Below are 5,054 nucleotides of genomic sequence, written 5' to 3'. Positions count from 1 at the left end.
TCCGTAGCTTGAGATCAACCAAGGGGCGGATTCTTTTGCCATCTGCTTTGGGTTGAACAAACATAGGAGCGGTACCTGGGGCTTCTGCTCGGTAGATGACTCCTCTTCTTTGTTGTTGGTTGATCCAATCACAAAGTGGGCTTTTGTATGCGTCAGGAATAGAGTAGGTGGGTTGGTTCTTGAGATTAGAGGGGTCTCGGAGGCGGAGGTGGTGATTCACCTCTCTCATAGGCGGCAGTTCTTCGGGTATTTGATCAGGGAAAACATCAGAGTATTCATCCAATAGTTTTTGGGTAGTTGCTTCACAGACTGTGGCTCGGTATTCTCCGCTTGTTGGCTTGCATGAGACTCTGATCTTCTGATCTGGGAAATCGATGGTTGATTCCCCACACCGGATTATAGCTTTGTGGCGGTTCAGGAATGGCATGTCTATTAGGGCATCGTATTTGGCTAAGTTTCCAACCAGCATTTCCTGGGAGGGTAGGATTGCAGAACCAAGTCGAATAGTTGCACTACAGGTTTTATGGCTTGTGGATCGTGATCCCTTTACTGCCATATTGACTGGTATAGGTTGGTTAAGGTCTCGAGTTGGAAGTCCATGGACAGAGACGAAGGTATTACTGATCATATCTCTTCCAATTGCGCCTGTGTCGAATAGGACTCGGGCCCTTTTGCCATTAATCAGGATAGTACCTTCCAGGGCGGTGTGTGCTTTGGATATAGCCGAGGTCGAATATTGTTGCATTCCGCATCGATGTATCCGATATGGATCTCATCATATTCACTGGATTGGGTATTATCGCTTCCAATATTGTTGGCCGACGCCTCTTGCATAATTGCCTTTCCTTTTCCTTTCTTGGTAGGACAGTTCTTTGCCATGTGTCCTGTTTTTCCACATTCAAAACATTCTCCCTTTTGCCATCTTGATTCCTTGGAGGATTTTGTTTTCTTCTTGAAAACCCGTGGGGTATCGTCTTCAGAGTTGCTGGGGGCTTTGTGTCGTGGCTGGCTGTTCCTACTAGAGGATGTCTGTGTTTTGTAGGCCTTGGTTTCATGGAGAATGGCGTCCTTTCGTTCTGCTCTTGCAATTATTACTGCAATATCATCGCCATCTTCCTCGAGTGGTTCCACTTCTCGTCGGAGGGTAGGGTGCATGGTGTTGTAGAATCGTCGCTTCAGGATGTATTTGGAGATACTTCCTCTCTCCATCCGGTCTTTATACATTATTAGGTCCGTAGCCACATCGGTGATTCGCTTGACATGTGTTCCGTTAACTTGCTGGAGCTGGTTGAATTTATTGTATAGGAGGTCATTGGTTATGGAGGATTGGAATCGTCCTTTCAGGTAATCGAGAACTGTAGATCCTCTTAATCTTACATTACCGCCGAAATCCTTATAGCATTGGTGGTATGCGTCCGTAGCCTTTCCTTCGCAAAATGATCCAATGATAAGTCCGGTTGTAGGGTCTTCCACATCTTTTCCTTGCAAAAGTAGGAAGTGTGAAAGTTCTGTTGCCTATCGTTCACAAGCTTCAGGTTTGAGGTCTTTCCCTTTGCCTGTAAACTTCGCTGGGAGGTGGAGTTTAAACTTAGGGGGTTCAAATGCTGCGGGTACCTCCTCTTCTTCAGGCCTTGCCCCAGATTTCCCTCCTCCAGAAGGCCCTCCTCCTGTGCTAGCCATATCCGATTCGCTACTAGATTCGGGGTCGTTTGGAGGTTCAAAGGAAGGCTTGTTTGCTGGAGTAGACGGGAATTCTCCTGGGGGTTGTGTATCTTCCGTATTTTCAGGATCGCCCGGCTCTTTAGCAGAGCGCCGGAGTTGTTTCTTTCTTGTAAGGTCTTGCCGTGGGATTTGCTTCCCACTCCTGGTCGTCAAAGACTCTATCTTGGGTTTGAGATGAAGCCGATTGTACTATGATTCTGCCGCTTCTCTCCACTAGCGTTCTGAGGTGGATATCGATAGGTTGATCAGGCCTAAATCTAGGGACAGGTTCTTGACCACTTGCTGAGGTTAAAAAAATGTAACGTGTTCGCAGGGTGCTAATCACGTTATCGGTAATAGGTACGATAGTTGGCAGGTGGCCTGCTCTTCCTGAGAGGAGGCGAGAGCTGAGAACTAAAGGAGGCTTCGAGGGTGTACAGGGGAACAAAGAAGTAACCGTTCAACCAAGTATATTGAAATACTATCTGTCGAAGTCTGCCTTTTCTATCGTAGAAACAGGCGGTCTTTAAATACACAAATCTCTTCATGTCTAGTATGAACGAAACTAATCAAAGGTATCAATTGATACACTTTGGTAAAGCTCCTTAAGTATCAAAACGATACTTAAAACAAAACATAAAACAAAACCAAGTATCAAACGATACTTAAAACAAACCAAGTATCAAAGCGATACTTAAAACAAAACATAAAACAATAACCAAGTATCAAACGATACTTAAAACAAACCAAGTATCAAAGTGATACTTAAAACAAAACATAAAACAAAACCAAGTATCAAACGATACTTAAAACAAACCAAGTATCAAAGTGATACTTAAAACAAAACATAAAACAAAACCAAGTATCAAACGATACTTAAAACAAACCAAGTATCAAAGTGATACTTAAAACAAAACATAAAACAATAACCGAGTACCCGTACCGGTTACAGGCTAGATAAGAAGCTTTGCATGAAATGGCAAGACTAGTGGCATTACACAGCAGGAAGTTTACCAATTCACAGATGAATTATAGAACCACAGACAGGGAAGCCTTTGCAGTAATCAATGTACTTGCCGCTTTCAACTGCATTCTGATGGGCAATACCTTCACCATCGTTACCAACCACCAACCTTTCACTAACCTTAAAATGGAAAAGGTTCCTGGAAGGAGAAGAACACAATGGATTGGAGAAATCAGCAAATACGATGCAAAAATCATCTATACCCCTGGAAGAACAAACTATTTAGCTGATACTCCTGCCTCTATGAGAACCAAGAACTCACAGATTCTCCTCTTGTTTATGATCATACAAGACAAAGCGAAGATAGCCCTGAAGACACCTTCTATGCAAAAGAACTATTGATGGCTACTGCCAGTACTGCCTCTCCCTCCAATCCTTTCTCTTATACCATGTACAGAGCTGCCAGAACAGAACAAGAAAATGACATTGGTGATGAGTGGAAAGATGATTGTACCCTCCACAGCATACCTCCTCACGAGCTTGAACAAAGCAGACTCCACTGGTCCTACTGTTACCTCGAAATGTGCCCCTTTCAATAGACTGAAATTAAATTCGGCAACAGATACCAGTGACCGTACTATAAACTACTGATGATTCTAAAAATACCAGTTTCGACACTGCAGAAGGAGCAGAAGAGGAGATAGATGAAGTTAATGATGGATCGACCTAACCTCTCCTTACCCTTAATCCTACCCCAAGATGACACCAAGGTCTTAAAGAAGTCGAACAAGCAGCAGCCTACGTGGATAGAATATCTTACCTATACCCTCCGCAGTCAGCACTGCCATCCTCTTCCCCCGTAATAAATTCATGACCACTGTATGGTGGACTCTTACGAGTATACAACAATGAAACTATTGTTTCTGTCACCCCTCCCATGATTCCTGAGCATTGCCGACAACTCTATGAAAACTTTGAAGAAGAGGAAGATCCTAGGGAACCGACAGGAGGATCCCTCATTGAGGATGAACGAGATGTCAGATCAACTACAGATGAATTAACCTCCTCCTTCTGAAGCCAGATGATAGCAGGATACTGCCATAATGTGATCTATTTCAAAGCTATGGATAGCTCTGGATATGGAGATCTGGCCCCCTACAATATATCCAATGGAATGGTCTACACCAGTATCCGTTATGGTGAACATTGCCTATACATCCTGAAAGGCCATATGTTCAATGGAATGACCATTAGAAAATATGTCATTACCGAAATCCATAACAAAGGACACCATAGTATGGACCACAGCCTCCAATATGCTTCAAAATATATTTACTGGCCTGAAATGCGAAAGGACTTCGGCGATTTTGTTAAACAAGGTGAACTCTACCAGGCAAATAAGGAATGAATACAACTACCAGAAGGGAAAGCGCGAACCCTCCAGCTGCCATGTAAAATATTCGAATCGTATACCATTCATTTCACAGGACCATTCAACAGGTCGGCGGGATATGACATTATCTTGGTAGCTGTCGATTGATTCTCTGGATATACATGGCTCATACCAATGAAAGTTACCGACTCCTCTAAAGACACCTAGAGTAACCTCCAGCAATACCTGTTTACCCCCCATAGATACCCATTATCTATTGTCAGTGATGCTGATCCCTGTTTCACCGTCAGATTCTGGAACAAACCTTGACCTCCCTTGGAATCAACTATATTATGGCTGCTCCTGGATATCATGAGATGAATGACCAAGCTGAATGGAAGATCCACGAAGTCAAGACCAGAAATAGGAACATGATCAATGAATGACAGACCAACTGGGAACCAGCCCTCATTGAACTCGCCGCATATATTAATGCCAGATATTCAGACACCATGGGAATGTCTCCATACAAGGCAATCTTCAGCCACCAATACCCTCTCCTACCTATAACTCTATTCAAGAATTCCTCAGTCCCGGCCTCCGATGACCACCTAAACCGCCATCAAGCAATTCGGAATGATGCTTTCCAAGCTGATATAGTTGCCCGATACTGCAGCACCACTACTGCTCAGAAATGGCGACGCAAACATGTTCCTATTCTACCAGGTGATATGCTCATGGTACATAGAAACATGTTTATTATCAATATCGGACGCAGCAAGAAACTACAACCCCACTGGCGAGGACCCTTTAAGGTCATATCCTTAGACCAGCATACAGAAAACAACACTGTCCAAATGGATGGATGCATATACTGCCGCAATACTGCTGTCCTCTAGGCCTCTGCTGTCAAGCAATTCTACCCAAATAACGACTCCAAGTTTCCTCCAAGAATCCACTCTTGACCCGCACTTATTATCATTGGAGTACTACCGTTTAGCACTCGGATGTTATTGT

Source organism: Tuber melanosporum (assembly GCF_000151645.1).
Source record: "Tuber melanosporum whole genome shotgun sequence assembly, scaffold_143, strain Mel28".
In the NCBI taxonomy this organism is placed as follows: domain Eukaryota; kingdom Fungi; phylum Ascomycota; class Pezizomycetes; order Pezizales; family Tuberaceae; genus Tuber; species Tuber melanosporum.
This window is presented reverse-complemented; position numbering follows the sequence as displayed.